A 21863-nucleotide genomic window follows, 5' to 3' on the forward strand; every position below is an offset into this window, starting at 1 on the left:
GGTTATTCTCTTTTATTATAAACCTAGCCCATGTAAGATTAAAAATAAGAGGAAACGGGGCTCCATTTTTCCAGCCCACTGTGTTTCTGGAATTTGGAAAGCGTCTTGGAAAGGCTTTTTGTTTTGTTTTTGGCTCAAGCACATTGTGCATTTGAAAGATAAAGTCTGCCCCTTGATATCGTGGGTGCCACTCACCATCCTCGAAGAGAAGCTGCTGCAGCCTGGTGGAGCAGGAGGTGGCGGGGACAGAGGCGCTGGCTGTTGAGGACCAGCCCACCAGTCAGCAGGGACTCACAGGCCCCCAGGGAGACCAGGCTGAGGGGGTCCCAAGACCCTGCTGTGGGCTTGGTCACAGCTGCTGCACCCCGAAGGTGCACCATCTCCGAAGGCCCGTGTCATAGCCCTTTGTAAGAAAATCCAGTCTAATCAAACTGAACTTTTCCTCCAAGACCCTTCTTCCTATCATCTTGATTTCCCAGTCCCTTTTTCTTTCTAAACTCGTTGTCTGGAATAATTGGTGCTCTTGGGTATTTTGCTGAATTGCAATTTTGGTGACATTGGTACTTGAAGACCCAGTTGGGAAGTTTGGGTTTTTAGGTAAAGAATAAGCAGGAACATGAGACCTTGTAAAAAGTAAACATCTTGTTTCCTGGTGGTGATGGGTGACCCGCCCCCTGCTGACTGCCGCTCCCCCTCTCTTCTCCTGCCCAGAGCCCATTTGAAATCGCTCCCGGCTCTTTCAAGGCCATGGCGGCACCACCCGAGAGACATCCTGTTACCATTTTGGGAGAATGTGTTTTATGTCCCTGTCCCTAGATGTCCCTGGCCTAGTGAAGCTATTTTGGGGGGGTTAATAGTTAGCGTTGTGGATGGTGTCCTGTAACAGACTGTGGGGTCCGAGTTCGTCAGCCCCTGGCATGTGGTCGGTGCACGCTGGGTTCAGTGCGTCAGTTCTCCGTGGGGGGTGGTTTCAGGAGTAAACTATGGACTTAAGTAGGGGGGCTTGGAAGGTGCTGAGGACATAATTCCTGCGAGAATGGGCTCCGTGGGGTTTGTTTTCCTTCTTGCCCACTTCCTCCACAGTTCCTCCTCCCCCTCTGATGGGCACCCCAAGGGAGTGGACTTCTCATCCCTGGGGTGGTGGCCTGAACAAGGCTGACCTGGTCCTGCCTGCCAGGAGCAGACCACACAACCAGGCACAGGGAGGGGCATGGTCCCAGCCCTGGGAACCAGCGTCCCGTCCTTACACTGAGGTCTGGGATGCTCTCTTGAAGGATGTGGCCTTTGAGCTGCAGGGGGAGGGGCGCCTGGGCTCCCTCCATCTTGTCCTCCCTGGAGGGTGCTCCACCCAGATCCCTCCAGCCCCATCCTCCTCATCCCTGCCTGGACCTCAGATCACCTCGGGGAGCTTTGAAGAAAGATCTAAGCCCAGCCCCACCCTCAGAGGTTCTGAGTCAATGGTCTTGGGTGGGACCTGCCTTAGGTAGTTTTAAAAGCTCCCAGATGATTCTAATGGCCAACCAGGTGGAGAACCACTGCCCAACCCTGCAGCCTTCAGCTGAGGCTACTTCCCCTTTTCTCCTCATGGACCGGAAGGCACAGGCCCAGAGAACCAGGCAAGTCCTTGCTTCTGTGCCCCAGACTCTGGGGGCAGAGGCAGAGAGGGCTCCTGGGAGGCCCAGCCCCTCAAACCCGCACCTCATGGGACAGGCACCCTCTCTTCACACTTAGGAGTGTCCCAGGCAGGAGACGGTGTGGCTGGCTTCCTATCCACAGGTGAGGGTCTTTGGGGCTGTGTCCTTTCCTCTGTGAGGCTGTCCCGGAGCGGAAGTGGAATCCGTCTTGCAGGACACTTGCCTGTGAGCACGTGAGACAGACGGGCCGATGGGAGGTGGAGACTGGGGAGAGCTGGGTGCTGGGGTCCCGTCCACCTTGGGCCCATAAGTAAGGAAAGCTGGCATCCCCCACCCCTTGAGAAGGAACTCTTGGAGCGACAGAATATTCCTGCCTCGGTCAGTGTGCTGCTGGAAGGAGAGCAGCTGTTGCCTAGGAAACCAAGCTGGAGGGTCTGACTTAGGCCTGTGGACCTCTTGGGGCTCCATGCCTGGGGCGGGGTGTGAGCCCCAGAAATGGCCCAAGTCAAGGGGGATGGGTCATACGTGCATTTTTGTAGGAAAAGAATCCGGTGTGTCTCGTAGGAGTCTGGAACCTAACATTGTTCAGAGCCCCTGCCTGGGATTCCTGGGCCTACACCAGTGGGTGGCGGATGTGTTCTGTGGATTCACCGGGACAGGACGAGGAGAGGGAGCCAGGGGTGCTAGGGGTGTGGGGTGGGCACTGGAGGGGGAATAAAGGAAACCCTGGAGGAGTTTCCAGGAATTGTCTTGCTCGTGTGTCATTGGGCTTCTGGGCTTTGATGGAAGGCTGTGGGGGGAGGGGGGATGAGGGGTATGGTACCCCCAGGTAGGAGGAAGTGAACACATGCCATCCTTGTGATACTAGCACCAAGGAAAGTCTGTCCTCGAGCTGGACCAAGTGGGTGGGCGGGCCCCATGGCCCTCTGAGTGGGATGGTATCTAGCTGCTGCTGCTTAATTATGAGTGAGGAAGGGTTTGAGATTAAAAAGCACAAATAAGATGCTACGCGACTGGCTGTTGGGCCGAACCCGTTCTGGGGTCATGTAGCAGGGGGCAGGGGGAGCTGGCCAGCGGGCTGGCCTGAGAGGCCTCAGCTGGTGGTGGGGGAGGGGTGTGGCTGACCTGGATTCCAGGCTGGGGAGGGCAATGAGGGAGATCCTGGAGGTTCAGACGGGCGGAAGCCCACTCCTCTGGTCCTGTTGGCTGATTCCCTTCTTGAGCACCTGCAGAGGTGGCACCTGGGGGTGGGGGGCTTCGCCTTCATTCCTCGCTTGGGTTCTCCTTGCTCTGTGGAGCCAGGCATCTGGGGCTCAGTTTTCCAGCCAAGTCCTTTGCGATCTTTCCTCTCCATCGGGAGCCCGGCTGGTGCTCCCTCATCGAGGAGTCTCCAGCAGGTGATAGGACCAGCAGGACCGTGGGGCTAGGCAGATTCTCTAGTCCCTGCCCGGGGTTGTCTGGATTGGCTTGAGCTTAGAGCTAGAACTGTGTTGTGACTGACACCCCCTCTGCCCACCTGGGTGGCAGGAAGCAGAGTCCTGAATTCCCCACAGGGATCCCTCTGAAGCTTAGTCCCATGCCAAATTCCTCCTGCCCCATTGACCTCTGCTGAGGAGGTCACAGGTGGCGTTCCACTGGGTGCACTGGAATTGGACTTGCTTTGAATCTCTGCTTTTCCTGCTGTGGACTCTGGCATGAGGCTCTCCCGCCCATAAGTTGGGAGTACAGTAGTAACAATTACTTGATGGAGAGGCTGTTGGAGTGAAAATAAGTGATAGGAAAATAGAAAATGGGCCATGGGTTTAAGAGTTCTGCCTGTGCCAGTTTGGTCACTGGGGGCCACCTTAGTCTTTGTACGCATAGCAAGTGGACAGTAACTGGTGCTTTTCAGTACATGGCTTTTGAATGCTTGCGTTTGTTCCTTCTGACCATATGCTTTTAAAATCTGATCTGTAGTCTTTTGTTTCTTGCTTAACATTATACCACTGGAGTCTTAAATGCCTTTATGTACCTTTCTTTTTGGAACCAAACTTCATTGCCCCTGCAAAAAAAAGCTCCTCCAATCTTGGCGCCTCGGCCAGCAAGTGTCCACCCAGACACTCAGAATTCCATCAGTCATGTGTCAGTTCCCACGTGTTAGGCTCAGGGAGGCACTTCCTCGTCCCCATGAGCCCGCAGTCTGGAGAGATGGGAACACTTGTGTTTTAAGGAAGTTATTAGGCTTTGGGATTCTTTCTAAAAACAACTCTGAATTTGTTAATTTTGGTTTATTATTTCCAAGACAAGAACGTCGTTTCGAAAGGCCAGGCCAGTCTTTTTTATAGTGAAATGTGTTCTAATTACAACCTCCAAACAGCATCTGTTTTCAAATGGAGAAAACGAAGGGCTCGGATGAATGACTTCTCAGACCCCCTCGGAAGAGATGGCCCTGCCTGCTTTCCTGCAGGGTGTCAGCGTGTCTTGCTGTCTCCTGGTCATTGTACACTTGAGTTTATCAAAGTGCGAGTAAACGCACAGCAGAGATTTAACTTGGGTACCACTTTCAGGGTGATAACAGGACTGAAACATCAAGGATGGGGGGCAGGTGAGCAGGGAGGAGGAGGAGGCTGGGCCCACCTTAGCTTGTATCCTACCATCCCCAGATACAAGTGTCCAGGTACTGCCCAGCAACCTGCGCTTGATGCTGAGGGTCATACTGAGATGGAGAAAGAGACAGGAGCCTGCCTTGGGCAGGAATTTGACCAGAAATCTTTGTCATCTTTTGTGGATGCTGACCCATCTGCTGTACACTTATATTTGCACACACCAAGACACCTGGTATTAGATTGTGCCTGGCAGTTTGAGCAGGATCCAGGGGTCCAGAGGTCCTTTCCTTGCTGCTGCTCTCACAGCCCAAGAAGGTTTGTGTGGGAAGCAAGCCAGGGCCAAGTTCAGATCCACTGGCCATAAGCGGACACTTTGAACTGAGTCATCCGTTTGAATTTTTCTCTTCTTGTGGTATCTGTCACATGCTGAAAAGAGTTCGTTTTCTGGGGCTGTCATTCAAAGCATCATTTTGCACCATACCATTAAAATTTTCAGAGTGTTTGCTGATTTGTGTTTATTGAAACTAAATTCATTAGGATGATGTGAAAACAGCGCTCAACTGTTTACCAAATCGGATTCTTGTTTTTGATATTTCAGTACTTCATCTGTTCTCACTTGAATGTCGTGGAATTTGTTGGTAAAGTGTTATGCAGATGAAAACCCATATTTTAGTGGAGTTTTTTTTTTTAATTCAAATGAGTTTATAAGACTATTATATCCAAGGTGCTTGATTTGCCTTTGAAGCAGAATCTGTATGGATGTGAGGATACTGGAGCGTGGTTGGTCTTTGAGAGTTTTCAGACGGGCTGGAATGTTGACCCAGATCCTGGTGCCGAGTCAAACTGGTTGGAAACCTCGCCGCCTGCCTGCCCCCCCCCCCCCCCCCCCGGCTTCCCCAAGTCTCCCCTCACCAGCTGAGTGAAGCAGCCCTGGGCTGGGGCTCCCTTTGTGTGAAATGGCCATTCCTGTGTTTCTTACCAGGTCCTTGGAAGACTTCAACAAAAGCACCATTCTTTCTTGGGTTTTCAACATTTTAACATCTCTGGGATTAAGCTGTGTTATAAAATTGATTGCATGCCATAGTTTAATTGACAATATTTTTTTCTTTCTTTCTTAGTGGTTTATAAGATCATGCTGGGTCGAAGATTTGATGGTATCTTAGACTTGATGGACATGAAAGCATTTTGCACACTTTTAAGTTTTAGAATTGGGCATTTTCCAATAGAGGGACAGTTGCTCAACTTTTTAAGTTAATCAGTGAAAGCCCAGTTGTGACCACACTTGTACTTTAATGCCACAGCTGTGTGGCAACAAGAGAATTTAACAGATACTTTTCTAGAGTTGTTGGCATCTCTTTTCAGATTTGGTTCAGTGGTCAGATAGCCTTGGATTCTGGTGTTGAGAGACCCAGTGGCCTTTACTGGTTCCAAAATAATAAACCTGTCCTGAGACTGAGTTGGAAAGTGAGTGTGGCGGAGACAACCAGATGTCCACCAGAGGTCTGTGCTTCCCTTCACAGGTGGGACTTAGTGCTGGAGAGGCTGCCCAGCCACCACCCAGGCATCTACCGCGGGCCTCAGGAGAGTCCTTGCTGCTGGAGCACTAGTGGGAATAGTGTCACTTCCTGACAGACATAGTTAGACAGGGGGGCTTTACCCAGTTTCTTTCCTTGATTGTCAACTGAGTGAGGAAAGTCCAGCAGAGGATGCCTAGGATCCTGGGTCCCTGACTCACCCTGTGAAGAGTTGCCCACCCATCAGGAACACTGACCTGTTTCTGTTAAAGAAATAAGCTTCTGTTGTGTTGAGCTGATATTCAATTTAGAGTTTGTTAAAGCAGATAGCATTAACGTAACGAGTATAGTTAGTGTGAATAGTTGATTACCTTGATAGTCAATCTAACCCCCCCCCCATGAGAAGGCGGCCCCTTCTCCCCAGCCCCAGCCTCATGGCTTTCCCTTTTCTATCCATTTATGTACTAAGTCCTGGAGATTCTGTCTCCCTCCTCTCTCTTGTTTGGGGGCTTTGCTCCTGCCAGGCTGTGAGCTCCCTGAGGGCGGGCATCCCTGAAAGGCTTGCCTGCCTCACACCTGCCAAGTGACATCCACCTGAAGGCTATGGGTGCAGCCAGGTGGCCCTGAACGTCTGATTGTCAGTCTTTGGAGAAGCTCAGAAGCAAGCCTTGGGTCTTAGAATTGTAGCAGGGCCCTGGCATGGTGTGGCAGCTCTGAAAAGGTGCCTCTCTGATCTTCTGCTTCTAGGAATGTAGTTGACTGGTGGCCCCACCTACCACATGCTAATTTGGAGTCCAGCACCGCATTCACAGAATCTGCACTCCCACGGGCTGCTCCCAGCCAGGGCCTGAGCGTGCCAGGGGCTGGGGTTTGGGGGGCAGGCTGTTCCTGTGAGACTCAGGACTCCTTTGCCCAGGGATCCCCTCTGGCCTTGAACTGCACAGCAGGCGAGGATTTTTCCCACCTGGCCTCCTTCCTTCCCTGTCTCCTCGACAAGAGTCAGACCCGCATCTCTCTCGGCTCCCTTTTCATGTTGCCCAAGAAGTCTCTTGCACGGCTCATCTTGTCTTGTGTCTGTTTTTGGAGGACCTGAACTACTAATATGCGTTGAGTTTAAAATAACGTTGGTCAGAGGGACGGTGCCCAGGAATCCTCCAGATTGGGCACAGTCTCTGTTTTCTCTCCCGGGTTGTAGTTTGCCTGCTCCTAAAATGTGAGGGCTGTGCTCACTGATTCCTAGGACCTGCCCTGCTCAGAGAGATGTAGGATTCTGTCAGGGCTTCTGGATGGTTCTGCTAGTTTTGCCTTACAGCACAGTATGTCTTAAAGGTGCTTACTGTAGCTTCCCTGCAATCTGGGTGCAGAAGCATCAGTAATGAAAATAGAGCGGGTGCATGTTGACCTTTTGGAGTGTCCGCACCCTGTATTTTAACTGGGCAGTTGCATGTATTTTCTATACTTAATACTTTAAAAGCCTCTTGGGTGATATGAGAGGCTGGTCAGGGTAGCCCACATGTGACCTGTGCTGGGAACGCAACTTTAGACCGAGAAGTCCGACTTTTATAGGACACAGCATTTAACGACGGCCACGTTCCAGTCTCATGGCATTTAGTGGTGTTCCAAATGGGCCCGTGGAAATGGTTTTGCTCTTTGGGAGCTGTTTGCGGCCAAAAGGCTGCCCTGCCCCTGCAGAGGCTTCGGGGCGGGGCGGGGCGGCAGGGGGGCGGTGGTTCAGAAACCCTGCGGTCTGCTCTTGGGGTTCTTTTCTCCTGCCTCAAAGCCCTGGTACCTGCATGATGAAGAGGTGACTACCGTGGGGTCTACTCCGACCGAGGCCCTTTTCCTGTGCGGGGACCTCCTGTTTCAGCAGCCTGAATTAATGCCAACAGTCCCAGGTGTGTCCTGGGCCTCCTTGAATTCATAAACCTGTTCGTGGGGAGACGGGCGTTACTTGGATGCACGCTGTTCCCACACGTTGATTTGGAGTGGTGGTTTTCCCTGGGCCTCCGGGATTTCACCTCTTGGTAGAGAAATGGCCCCTGCCTCCCAGGGGTTTCTGTGGTCCTCATTCCAGAGACAGGACCTCTGTGGATTAATTAAAAGTTTCCCCAAGTGGACGTGATTCTACAGTGAACCGACATACACCCCCCCCGGCCCCCGCCTCCCCCAGGTCTGCCTGTGCTTGTTTGTGGTTCCTTTTGTTTTGTTTTCCTTTGAGGTAAAACTTAGGGGAGGTGGTCAGGGGTGTGGGAGTGGGGGCAGGAGGTAAAATGAAATGCACAGATCCTAAGTCTGCCAATCGATTTGTTTTGGCAAACACATGCACCTGTGGACCCCAAGGCCCTATCAAGATTTAGAACATACTGTCACTCCAGAAAGTTCCCTCATGGCTGTTTCCAGGCAGTCCCGGCTCTAATCTCCCCAATCTCAGGCAACCACTCCCCCCCCCCCCAACATGGTTTATTTTTCCTGTTCCAAAACTTAATATAATACTATATAATGTACATATATACATGTTATACATACATGCATATTATACTATATATACCTTTTTGCAAAAGCTTTTTTTATTCCACGTAATGTTTTTGAGATTTTTGATTGCTGTAGCCTGGCTCGATTGCTTGTTCCTTATTACTTGCTGCCTAGTATTCCACTGCAGGAACCTACCTTGCTGTTTACCCATCCACCCATTGGTGGACACTTGGGTTGTTTCCAGCTCTTGGCTATTCTGAATAAAGCTGCTGTGGACTATTCTTGTACATGTCTTTTTATGGACATATGTTTTCATTTCTCTTAGGTAAACTCCTGGAAATGGAATCGCTGGGTCATAAACTAGGTGTGTGTTTAGTTTTATAAAGCAGTTATAAAGTTTTACACTGCTACCAATCGTGTATGGAAGGTGGAGCTACTTTTTAAACCATTTACTAGACTGTTGACTTGAGGGTGGTGCCATGAGGTGGGGGGGCCGCTCTCTTCTCCCTTGGTCCCTCCACCAGCAAGACAGATGCAGAGTCTGCACCATTTGCTCTGCTGCAAGTGGGCTGTGGAGTTCACCGCTCTGGAAAGAGTAACCAGGCCCTCTTTATTTAGAGGGGGCCTGCTTCTCTTGGCATTCCCTGGGTATTCAGAACGCTCGTTGATTTTTCCAGCTACGTCTCTCCCCAAATACTGTGCTCTCCAGGGAAGCCTGAGGGTCAGGCCCCTTGGTTCCTGCTTCTTCCTAACATCTGTGCCCACCTTTTTGCATCCATGACTGACAGGTTGGTTTTTGGAGTCTGCTGATAATCATGTAGCAGCACATTATTTCTGGTTTGTTTCAGCGTGAGGATGCTGTCTGAGCGGCTGATCTAGACAGCTCCCTGCAGATCAGCCACCCTGTGAGCTGAGCCCTCCAAGAGCCTGGCGCCCTGGGTATGCTGGCCCCGCTGGCCTTGGAGGCCTCTGCCAGCTTCTTGAGCTCTCTCTAGGGCCAGTGCTTTCGGAGACTTGGTTTATAGGGCTACTAATGTGTCCTCTTGAGTGGATTCCATTTTATTTATTTATATCCTGCCTCTTTCAAGCAAGTACTTTGAGGACTCAAAAACATAGGATGCTGGGCCAGCTCAGGTGGCCTAGTGGTTAAGTTCAGCGCCCTCTGCTTTGGCGGCCTGGGTTCGGTTCCCAGGTGTAGACCTACATGGCTCTGTTAGTGGCCCACATACTAAAAAATAGAGGAAGATTGGCATGGATGTTAGCTCAGGGTGAATCTTCCTCAGCAAAAAAAAAAGGATGCTAGAAGAGGGGATGAGATTGAGGAAGGGCCAGAGCTGATAAAAAATGCAAACACAGCAACTGCAAATTTCAGGGTAGTTGGCTATTGTGAACAGCTCTCTCTCTTTCTGTTTAGAGAGACAGCATGTCTCCTTCAGCTGGTCATAAAGAGAATGCTTCATTACCGGGAGCTGTGTACAGGTATATACATCTCATTTTATTGCGCGTCACAGATAGTGCATTTTTTTTTTTTCTCCCCAAATCCCCCCAGTACATAGTTGTATATTCTAGTTGTGGGTCCTTCTAGCTGTGGCATGTGGGATGCCGCCTCAACATGACCTAACGAGTGGTGCCATATCTGCGTCCAGGATCCGAACCCTGGGCCGCTGAAGCGGAGTGCGTGAACTTAACCACTCGGCCACGGGGCCGGCCTCTAGGCCAATTGATATTGATCAATTGAACTGGAGTGGGTCATTCTCTCTTCCAAAAAAGTATTTACTTCAGTGGGGCTTTTGATAGGTGTTTTAGAGACGATGGTTGGAATTTTACTTCGTGCCCAGGAATTGATGTGCAGGGGCAGTGTCGGGATGACTTGCTGGCCTCTCACACCTGGAGGTGGACAAGAGTTGGGGCAGGTCTGGGTGGTTCCAGTAACCCAAACTGGAAGATAGGGCTGGGTGTGGGTTTGTTTTGGTTAGAGACAGGGACTCCAAGGGGTAAGGCGATGATGACTGTGCTTGTGGGTGAGCTGAGTTTCAGGGGTAGGTGGGACCTGCAGTTGGCGAGCAAATGTCTGGAAGGCAGGTGATGAGGTGCGTCCGGAGCTCCTTAGCGGGACTGGCAGAAGGAACTGATCTGGGAGCGTGTGAATGGGAGTTTAAGCAGAGTTCCAGCTCTCCTTCCGTGTCTGCGTCTCTAGCACAGGATGTTCTGTTCTTGTTGCTTGTTGGAACTCCCTGAAGACAAGGTTCTGTTGTGTTTATCTGCAGGTCTGCCTCTCTTCATAGTACCTGCCTCTCTTGTTGGAGTATCAAAATGGCGAGAGTGGTATGTGTGAGGTTCAGCTGGGAAGATGAGTGGCAGCTGAGAAAGGGCTGCTTGCTTTGACCATCAAGAGTCCTCACCAGGGTTTTGGATGTATATATAAATATGCACATGTGGAATCACGCACCGCGTGACAATGCTTCGGTCAATGTGGAGCACATATACAATGGTGGTCCCGTATGATTAGTACCATGTAGCCTAGGGAAGTACTGTAGGGGAGGAAGAAATTTTTCTCTACCCTCGGTTCTTCCGGCTGGTCTTAAGAATTAAGTTGCATGAGACATTAACAGGAGAAAAACAAAAAGTTTAATAACACGTATGCATAAGAGAAACCCAGGAAAACTGAGTAACTTGCCAAAATGGCTGAAGCCCTCACCTTAAATACCATCCTCAGCTAAAGACAAAAGAGGATATTGCAGGTGAGGAAAGTCAGGGACTTCAAAGTGAAGGAAGGCAATTCACAGGTAGGTAGAAAGGAGCAAACTTTGAAAAACAAGTGTTTGGCCGCACAGAAACAGAAGAACACAGAGGGAGCCCAACAAACAGGCTTTTCTAGGTTCCTCCCTGTCTCCCACCTAGTTCCTGTGATGCTAAGGTGATAGCTGGCTTCCTGAGAGGTCTTTTTAATCCGAATTCTCTGAGGCAGTTAAGGGAGAGGTAAGAAGAGAAACTTTCTGAGTAGTTTGTTTCTTAAAAATAATCAGCCTAAAGTAATCCTCATCTTAAAGAGATGCATTTTGGAGTGGCAAATTTTGATCCCCTTGAGTACACTCTCTGATGTTTGCACAACGATGAAATCGCCTAATGATGATTTTCTCAGAACGGATCCTCGTCGTTAAGCGATGCATGACTGTATGAAGATGTGTATATATATTTGGTAGGTGATAAGAATGAAAGCTTGATAGCAAGGCTCAAAATGCAACATTGGAGCCCTGGAGAGTTGACTGGGAGGAACCTGGCTGATCACTTCTGTGGGCCAAGCTGTGGGGAGATGGGAGTATGTGTGGTGTTAACTAGGAAGGCTCCCTTCTTAGGGAGAGGCTGGGGGTGCAGGAAGCAATCAGAAGGGCCACTGTGGTCAAGAAGGAACATGAGCATCACTTTACTGATTGATGGGCCTGGGCCCACTCTGAATTTCAGTTCATCCATGCTTTCTGGCCTCATGGGTGGTGCTTACCAGCCCTTCTTCTCCACGCTGTAGGGGCGGAGTTTGCTGCCCAAGAAAGGGAATTTGCCTGAATCCAAAGACAAAGAGGAGTCTCCTTTATAACTCTTCCTTCTCCACCCTCTTGATTTCTTTCAAGCCCCAGTGACTGAGAATTGGCTTTATTTGTTTCATGATTGCCTATTTTAAATGGAATTAGACCTTGCGTTGGGGAATCCTGGTGTCTTTGGGTGGCATTCCACTCCTTACTCCTGAGAAGTTGGTTTCCGAGGGGCGGAGGGACTTGCCTCAGGTCACACAGTTGGATATGGCAGGAAAGTGTCTGCAGCTGAGGTCTCTGGACTCAGGCCTGGATCTGGGCTTTGGTTGTGAAGTGCGTCCCCTCAGCCATGGTCCTCTGCACTGCAGTCTGTCTACAAGCCTCCCCCCGGAGTTGTGGGATGTGGTCTTGGCCCCTCCCTGACCTGCCCTTCCCCTGAGTACGGCACCCCTTTCCCAGGAGGAGGCTACCTGTTGTGGTTTTGGGCTGGGTTGGGATCCATCTTCTATTTGGTCTCTTAAACCTGCCATCTTAAGGTTTGATGTTCTTAGGATCCTCCTCCAACATTGGTTGGGGGCGCTGACTTGCCCTCATTTCATCAAATTTGGGCAAGATAGCAGGAGATTGGCAGTGAAAAGCCAGTCCCCCCGACCCAGTCTTAGATTAGACTCTGAGAGCTCTCTGCTCCTCTTGCTGTCATCTCCACTGGGTCCAGGATTATTCAGATGTCAGTTCCTAGTACCGAGGTTTAGCAGTTAAGGAGTATTTGCATCCCCTTTGGACACTTGGTATGTAACATGCTTGTTACCCACACATAACTGACTTAAGTCGTTCCATCCATTTTCTTTCCGATTGCTTACTATTTGCCAGGTGCTGGGGAGGCAGGTGTGAACCAGGCTTCACTTCGCTTAGTTCCAGTGGAGTTGCTGCTCACATTTGCTTTTTACAAAAATGACACTTAGTACTTTCTTATTAAAATAATGGAGGCATGGACCATCCTGTTCTCTTCATAGTTCGCCAAACAGTTGATGTTGACAAGGTTTGCATTCCTTAAGTTGAGAAGAGGAGGAGGGCTAGAGTATGAGGCTTATCTGTATCTCTACGCCTTTCAGGAGAAAGATACATCTGTGCTGTGTGTTTAAATATAGCTCGGTGTTTGCTACTGAGTTGGAGAATAAGCAATTGAATATGTAGGTCATTGACTTAGGAGAATGAGTTCGGAGTTTGCTTTGCATCTGATTAACAGTGTCTTACAATTGGGCCGTTGATGCTATGCCAAAATTGGGTTACGCAGAGTTCAGCAAGATAGCTGGGAGGGAAACTGTGGGAATCATAAGAGGATACCTTTGCCCCCTTAAGGCATTGGGGGTGTGACTTGGTGTCGGGCCCTGTGGGTCACGGCCAGCTGCAGTGGCACCAACCACTCTGGAGTTAGATGGGGAGAGAGCGGCTGGGTGCTTGCTCCTGAGCAGATCCATCAGGAGCAAGGGGAGAGGGCTATTCTTAATCAGGATAAATGCCAGCGGTGTATTTTAATACAGGCTTGGTTCAGAACGCACTGTTTGGAATTGCATATTTAAAAGGAAGCTGCCATCCCCTTTCGAAGGTATGTGACATTTAAAAGATCTGTGGCAGGAAATAGGCTTGACAGCTTCAAATTATATTTGAAAGAGTTTTTCTTTTAAGAAAGAAAATGATTACTTCTATTTTAAATGTCATCGCAAAGACATAAACATGTTTAATCAAATTATATATTTAATTTATATGGGCTGTAATTTTTATCCCTGTGGAAGAGTCGCTGGTTAATTCTTTGGCGGCTCGGAAGCTGGGCAGTGTCGGTGATTTGAAAGCTGTTCAGCTTTTTGAGTAAATGACTATTGAAGGGTTGGTTTATAGAATCTGAAAAAATAATATTATTCTTGAAATATGTTTTCATGGGTATGCTTGTCCCTAATGGCACATTTTGGGGAGAGGGAGGTGCCTTCATTATTGTCACTGGGAGACATTGAGGATAAACTCCTGTGGAATGAATTGGAGAAAGCTAACCCTGCAGACAATGACGGCGGAAACAGCAAAGACGCTCCTGTAATTTTCTTCTTTTGGATTCTTTGAATCAGCAGGGAGTTACCAGGGAGTGTAAGCAGTGTGTGCCAGCTCTCCTTAAAAGGGAGGCCACAGGGGATCTCGAAGGACAGACACGGAACTCCACAAAGGACCTTTAGGTTGATACAGTGTGATGAAGTTTTGTCACAAAAGGCTGATGTGGAGTTCGAGGGCACCAGCAAGGTCCCCAGGCTGCTGGAAAAGCAGGAATGTCGCTGTGGGTCAGCTCGGGCAGGTGTCTCGCCTGGCCCTGGTGAACTACTAGGACACTGCAGCTCCAGAACTTTCTCTGAGCGAGCTGGGTGTTGGAAGGTGGCCAGCCCAGCATACAGCCGTGTGTCAGCCAAGGACGGTCTTGGCCTGTTCCAGCCTGCTGCCTGTGGTTTCGCTTTAGCCCGGCTCTGTCAGGGAGTCCTGGCGTCCTCACCCGTGTGCCCACTTGCCCAGTGTAGAGCCGCCTTGGGGGCTGGTTTTGTCCCTCGTCCTCTCCAGAGCTTTTCCACCAGAGAAGGCGCCCTCTATCAGATGTGACCTGAGGAGCCCTGGGTGCCTGGCAGCAGCTGGGAGAGAGAACCCAGGCAGTTGTGCCCGTTCCCAGGAAAGAACTTACGTAGCAAGCATCTTTGCCAACTTCAGTGGAGAAGGTCAGGGTTCAGGAGCTGTGAGCTCTGGTTCCTGAGGGGCAGGATGGGCTCCTGGGCCAGAGAAACTGATCCTAGTTCAGTGCGTGAATCGTGTCAACAGGCTTGGCTCATTTTTGTAAACACCAATCCAGTGAAGAAAGGAATTGCCTTCTTTATTGGTCTATGCGAGCCAAACTAAACAAACCAACCAAAAAGACAGGGCAAACCTGCTTATTATTTTTGTAATTAAACTTATTATTTTGAAGTAATCATAGAACCACATGTAGCTGTAAGTGAAGTCATACCCTTTACCTAGTTTCCCCCATGGTCACATCTTGCAAAACAATAGTAACAGACCAGGAAATTAGTGTCGATAGAATCCACAGCTATTCAGGTTCCAGAGCGTTGTATGTATTCATTTGGGTATGAATTTACTTCTGTTCAATTGTATCACGTGGATAGGTTCCAGTATGCACCACCAGAGTCAAGATACAGAACGGTACATTATAGCCACACCCACTTCAGGTGGCCAAGACAGTTCATGGCAGGCGCACGTGGTTGTCCACGGGGCTGGCTGGCTTCCAAGACGCAGCTCACTCAGAGAAAGTTCGAGAGTTGGCATGTCCTGCCCCCTTCCCAGTCCCTAACCCTGACAGCTGCTAATCTGTTCTCCATCTCTGTGATTTTGTCATTTAAGAGCGTTATATGGATGGAATCAGAGAACATGTAGCCTTTTGGGATTGAGCTTTTTCACTCAGCACAGTTCCATTTGGGATTCATTCAAGGTGTCGCATGTGTCACTAGTTTGTCCCTTTCTACTGATGAGGAATATTCCATTCAAAGATTTTTGACCCAGTTGTAGATGGGAGCACTGGGTAAGAGGAAACCCGTCTTAGAGAAGACCACTCTTCCTCACTTGATGTCAAGGGGAACTGGGCGTCTCTGTCCTCCGCTTAGCTGGCCCCATTTCTCGGCAAATTTCCTGGGGTGATGCTCGGAGTAGCTGGTGCCACATTGGCTTTTCTGGTTCAGGAAACCAGCGGAAAAGCCCCTTTCATCCTGTGAGTTTTGTTTATCTGTGTTGTGTGTTTCTGCAGTGGACTTTGACTGAAATATGTGGAGAAACAAAACTTGACATAAAAGATGATTGAATTTTGACGTTTATTAGCAGTCACGCTATGGCAGCACGTGGGGTGCGGGCCTGATGCACAAAGGAAGTAGAGGCTGTGTCGGCATGGTTTCTTTAGGAGGAAGCCCTGGGCACCTGGGTGGCTTTGGCGTGCTTTCATGAGAACTGTAAAATTATGAGTCCCGAGAATCTTATTTCAAAATGAAAATTTTGAGTTGTCGTTCCTTCAGAAAGCAAATTTGCACCGTGTTTTGAACATATATACATGTGAGTTTATTTACACATTCATCATATGAGTGAGGACAGCATTTATGAATTATTACCCCCATGAACATCCATGCTAAAACGTTGTCTGTACTTTCAAAATTAATGAAATGCAACTGAATCATTAGGTATGTGTGGAAGTTATTTCAGGCTTCCCAGCGTTATTTACTTGATGCCTATGAATGAATAGATAGTATTTACATGCTCTTTTGAGGCTCTGCAGTTCTCTTTGCCTGGAGTAACACTGTTGCTGCTGGTTGCAGGCAGTGCTGCCTGATTTGGGACCTAGGAAGAACCTGGACTGAAAACCCACCTGGTGCTTGGGATGGGCTCACACAGCTGTGGGGGCTGCGGGTGTGCCTAGGTTGGTTGGGCTGTTGGCTTTTCTCTCTTTGTCCTGGATCCCTCTGGGTAAGAGGATGCAGCATTTGTGTCAGAGACCAACACAACCGGGTGGTCTGCACTCTGGTCGGATGTGAAGGGGCTGTTCTGTTGTGGGTGTCGGGCTCTTTGGGGGTTTACACCACTGTGAAGTGTTCCTGACAGCGTCGGAGTGGGGAGTGGGGAGGACTGAGTCAAGACAGATGTTACCTCTGTCTCTGATGGGCTGGGTGGTTTCCACATTCCCAGATGAGACAGTCTCTGAGGTCTCTGGCCCTGGGGTTTATTGTTAAGAATAGAACTGTTGCCCCTAAAGGAAATACATTTTGGCCCCATGACATTACCTTCGGTTAGACCTTTGGGTGCTTCCCTCCAGTGTGTTTGCAGAGCTGTTCTGTGTGCTGTTCCTGCAACATGCCCTGCCTTGTCGTAGACATCACATGTTGCAGGTGCAGCCGCTGCGCCATCTGATGGCAGTGATGTACTTCCTTTTAAACTTAAATCTCCCCTGAACCTGGAGGTTTGGGTTTGAATAAATTTAGTTTGAAATAAAACAAAACCTAATTTCTTTAGGTCTTTTTTCTGTCCAGGACTCTGAGTTTTTGAACTCACTTAGTCCTGTTAGTAAGGTGTTTGTGAAACAATAGAGCTATTTCGGTGCTTCCAGTGGGCCGTGCACTGTGTGAGCACTTTACCTGCAGTGTCACCTGTGATGCCCAGAAAGGAGGTACTGATGGTCCCATCCTGGGCTCATCCGTGAGGAAGCGAAACCGGGGGTGAGGGGACTTCTCTAGGGCCGCTCGCAGCCTCATTCCGGAGCTCTTAACCATTAGTTGGTTGGTTCTCTAAGATGAAAGTTGGATTCTGTCTCTGCTCGTGTTGAGCTGACCAACTAACCCAACCACCAACAGGCACAGCAGGCGGTGCCTTCTACGACACTTGAGGGGTGGGGGCAAGGACACAGTGGGCAGCGGGCTCAGCGGGGCTCTCCCGCAGTTTCACTGCCCTGCTCAGCATCCTGCATGTAGCCTAAGGCAGGTCACTTTTCTCGCGAGTAAGTTTTTAGAGATCGTGGACTTGGCCGTTTGATTCTCAAGTCATAATGCCTTTCTTTATGCTTCTCCCTGCTGCTGCGTCTGCAGTCTAATCTGTGGCCAGGAACTTGGCTGGAACCTGTGAAGTCTGCCTGGGCTTCACCCAGTGGTGCTTCAGTCCTGTCCTCTGCAGTGGGCTCTGGGGGACGGTGGGTCCGGAGCTCCCCACTGGGGCTGGGGGATCCCACTGCATTGGCGCCTCCCCCTGTCCGCACCCCCTGGGATTCTCCCAGGTTGATTGGCCACTGGAACTCAGACGTATGCGTCGGAATCCCCAAGAGGGACACCCTTTTTCTAGATTGAACTTGCGTGGGGATAGAGGGGATCCCTTAATTCCTTCGAAACCCACCATGGTAGTGCAGCCATTCTTAGGGACTACCTCCTGATGGAGGGATCGTGCAGTGTTGCCACGGCCTGGGAACTGAGGCAGCCTCTCTCTTCAGCGTTCCCAGCTTCAGTTCCCTCTCTCTTGAGGTAGGAGCCCACAGCATTTCACTGTGCTTTTTTCCAGATTGCAGCAAATCTGTTCTTTGCAGAACATGCAGAAATATAGGAACGTATGAAGAAAATTAAAATAATAGACAATTTTTATGATCTGAAAGACATATTTTAAAAATCACCTTTAATTTTAGCATGGAAAAATAACTTTTAACACTTGGGGTGTATTTTCTGTATCATACATATATGTACACTCTAAAAAAAGAAATTCACTGTTGAAAGAATATTTTAAAATTTATGTAAGATTTGGATTCTATATGTTTGTTTCTCCATTTAGCCTGTAAGTGTTTTTCCTATGTCGTTAAATGTTTTTGAATTTTTAAAACTAAATGAACTGGAGATACAGATATCATATATTATGATATATAGATGTGACTTGATAGCCGCATATCTCTATAGTTAATCGGGAGAGGTAGTTATCCAACTATTTTCTCTTTTTGACATCTTAGATGGTTTCTTATTTTTATGTAAATCTTGACTCCTCATCTGATTACTCTCTAAGGGGTAAAACGGGGTTGGGCGTGGAACCTAAGCTTTCAGCAAAGGTGCCCTCCATTCTCCCACCGCAGTGGGGGTTTGTCTTGCCAACTCTTCAACATGTGGCTCCCTCATCAGTGGGTTTTGTTTTAAAGATTGTTGGCTGATGGGTTTTATGTCGCTGTGCTGAGCTTCAGGAGACCCTCTGCTTGCCGTCTGACCCCGTGGCCCCTGTAAAACAGGGTGTCATTGGGGCGCCTGACAGAAAGAAGCCTAGACAACACCTCTTCCTCTGTGGTGCCCTCTGCTGTACCAGGGAGAGAAGCCTGCTGGGGCATCCTTTCAAGATGCCTGATAGGTTAGACGTCACCACTAGCTCAGCTCTGTTCTTGGACTAGCCCATCTCTCCTTCCATTCCTTCTGACAGGTTCCGGACCATCTCTCAGAGGTTTGCGCACCTGGGCTAATAGCTTTCTTGTTCAGTTACTGTGCGGAACCAGGAAAGGCCATCCATGAGACACCTGCAAGTGTCTTTTTGCGATGTGCGTTTACACCTGTTCCTCTTGCCGGCCACAGGGGCCTGATAGGTCCACTGAGATCTCAGCGTCCAGGTTTCCCGTTCAGCCAGGCTGATTTTGAGGGGGTCCCGGCCCCCTAGCCAGGACTCCTCCCGCTCCTCTGGTCTTTTCTGAGTCAACAGGCAGCTTCCTGGCTTGTCTGACTTTCTTATGTGGACACGTGGGGCACAGCCAAGCTGCTGTGAGCCGAGGGTCAGGCTGCTCAGGCCAGCTGCCTTCCCTTCCAAGGCCAGTTTGGGGTGTGGGATTGCAGCTTGAATTCCCAAAATGACGTCATTGTGTGTGTGGGTTGCTGCTCATGGACTCACTTTTTTTTCCCTTTCAAAACTTGGCCTATGCCAGCCCTGATCAGCAGTACCCATTTATCAGTTTGCTTTCTGTGTTCGTTTTTCCAGTTCTTTCCGTTCCCCTTTGCCCCATCTGGCAGCCTCATGCTCTTGTTTGTGTCCATTGCTGGAGCCACTGAGAGTGGGGCGTTTCTCCAGCAGATTGAAGCCCAGCAAGTGCTACCAGGCTGCTCCTGGTCACCCAGCCCGTCTCAAATCTGCTGTCTCTGAAGGGTACAAAAGTAAAAAGCTGAAGATGGAGCAGAGGAAGGGACACATTAATTGACTGCATCTGAGACAGCACTGAGAAAATATCCTATTTTGTTTTCCTTAAAAAAGTGGCAGAGTTCCAAGCCTTCCCTTACAGCTTTCCACTGGCTGTCCTTATATTTGAAGACAAGAGTTCTAAAATCTTGGCTCTTGGTCCTTTTCACATTCTTAAAACTTAAAACCAGCTGAACATATTTAATATTACAAAATTTCCACAAACATTCTCTCCCTAAAGACTGTGTGTGTAAAGTTTCTGCCTGGAGGGCATTTTTCTTATTGAAGTCAAAACTCTTGGACATTGGGAGATTATAATGAAGTGTTGATTTGACCCTAAGTGTCTCGATGCCAGCTTGGGCTGTGTGGGGACTTGGAAGGAATTAGCTTTCAGGGTTGGCTTTTCTCCCCCATGAATAAAGGATAATTGTTTCAAAGCTAATTCATATGGTTTATTTATTATTAGGCAATAGTGGGTGGAACTGAATCCTGAGAAGGAATAACCTGGCCATGCTGAGGTGAAGGTGTCTCGGGTCACCGTGTGAATTCTGTCTTGGCCGATCTCGGGATGTGTAGCTCTTGGTGGACGTTGCTGTTTCCTGGGTTTTTACCATGTGACAGCCAAACCAGAATTCCACACTGCGTCGTGCCTGATGGGCTGTGTTTTTTGGGGTTGAGTTAATAACCAAAGACTGGGCAGGCGCATAAAATACACATGGGGAGGGAGTGGGGGGCGCCATCCCAGGCCACTTGGGCTTGTTCCTCAGTGTCACCCTGAGGTCCTGGTTAGAGGGCAGATCACACGTGTGGCCCAGCGTGGTGAGCCCTGGGGCAGAGGAGGGGCGAGGCCGAATCCCAGCCGCTGCCCGCCCTACCCCTCCCCTCCCTCTGTTGCTCAGAGATGCCCGTCTGTGCCCCCAGCATGCAGATTGCCTCTCCCTGCCCAGTCTGCTGGTGGCTGCCCCGATGCTATCCCGTTTCTGCTGTGGGTCGTTTTGCACCGCACAGCCTCAGAGCAACTCTGAAGGGGAGGGCAGACGAGAGGTGGGAGTTCAGGGAGTGGAAGGTCACCCTCACGGTGGGAGACCTGCTGAGGGTGGCCAGTGTGTGGGCGAGGAGCCACTCAGCTGGCTGGGCTGGGTGCGGAACAGGGAGCCCAGTGCCCCTCCCTTGTCGTTCTGGAGCAGGGGCCCCGGGTGCTCACGGCACCCTGTGAAAAGCACTCCTGGTGCAGCTGCGTGTGGCCCAAAATTAACGCCTGCGTACTGTCTGTGTGTGTGTCTGTGTGTCTGGCCGGAGGGACTTCTTCTGATACAAGCAGGTCAGTTTTGGAGGGCAGGCATTTGGTTTCTCTGTGAACTTCTGGGTTCCACATCTGCCTGAGACTTCTTGCCATCTGCTGTTCGAAATAGTTGTGGGGATCTGCTATAGATTCATGGGAAGGCCCCTGGCACCCACTTCCCATGCCTTCATGTCCCTATTGTGGCCCCATCACGAGAGTCACTCCATTCTCGCACAGGCTGACACCCCAAAACAGTACTATGGGGCTAGTGTCTGGAGCAGAGGGGTGACTAGATGGAAATAGGGCTTGCGGGGGCTGGACACACAGACCTTCAGGTCACGATGGGCTCCTTGGCTGGGCAGGGTGAGCCTTCTCTGGAGCTGTGGCTCAGGTTCCTTTTCTGTGGGTCCCTCTGGGCAGCAGCCCCAGCTGGGCCGCCCTTCCCCGAGGCACGGTGGGCAGCAGGATGCCATGAGGTGGGGCCTTGCAGCTGCGGGAGAAGGCGCACTTCCTGGAGGCGTCCTGTTAGCAGGGCTCAGTTGTAAATTTGATAACAACGGGAGCCCTCTTGAGAGCGCCGGCCCACCGCATCTGTGCCAAGAGAACATTTACAAGAGAAGGCCAGGATTCTGGATGGCTCTTCACCCAGTCCCCTGTTCTTTTTGGGGCGTAGCCCTGCTTGCATACAACTCAGTGAGGTGAGGATGAGGCCACCCTCCCAGGGGAGCGTGTCGTCTCCTCAGTGACCCGGTGAGGAGTGTTGGATTCTTGTGGTAACTATGAGCCATTTGTCTCATGATATGGGCAGAGATGAGTTTGGTTCTTAGAAGATGCTGATGATGAAAACTTTGTCCTAGAGTCATGTGCCAAGTCTGATGATGACTAGTGTTTACTGAGTACTTGCTGTATGCAGGCTCCAGGCCCAACTTCCTTGTCTCTTTGAAAGGGCCCTGCCCATCTCAGGCAGGACGGAGTCCCAGGGAGTTGTTCATAGTGGCCTGTGGGACCTGGGATTCTTCTGTGTGGTGTCCTGGCAACCCCACACTCTCTCCCTGTCCCCTGCCACTAGCCCTTTACTGCAGTAAATTTGTGACTGTCTTAAGGGATGGTTT

General features: G+C 49.9%; 1 protein-coding gene across 21 annotated transcripts in view; it reads left to right on the forward strand.

Annotated features, from left to right (window-relative positions):
- Positions 1-21863, forward strand: part of CTBP2 (C-terminal binding protein 2) — a 166066-nt gene that overhangs the window by 23611 nt on the left and 120592 nt on the right. The window contains exon 1 of one of the 21 annotated variants that reach the window (XM_008521056.2): positions 13099-13338. The exons of 19 other annotated variants lie outside the window; for them this stretch is intronic. The gene's annotated coding sequence lies outside the window, so the exon portion shown is untranslated. Of the gene's footprint in view, positions 1-13098; positions 13339-21863 lie in introns of those variants that run through there. One more of the 21 variants, XM_008521057.2, reaches the window with a different exon arrangement.

This window comes from Equus przewalskii, chromosome 1 (genome assembly GCF_037783145.1).
Source record: "Equus przewalskii isolate Varuska chromosome 1, EquPr2, whole genome shotgun sequence".
Classification (NCBI taxonomy): domain Eukaryota; kingdom Metazoa; phylum Chordata; class Mammalia; order Perissodactyla; family Equidae; genus Equus; species Equus przewalskii.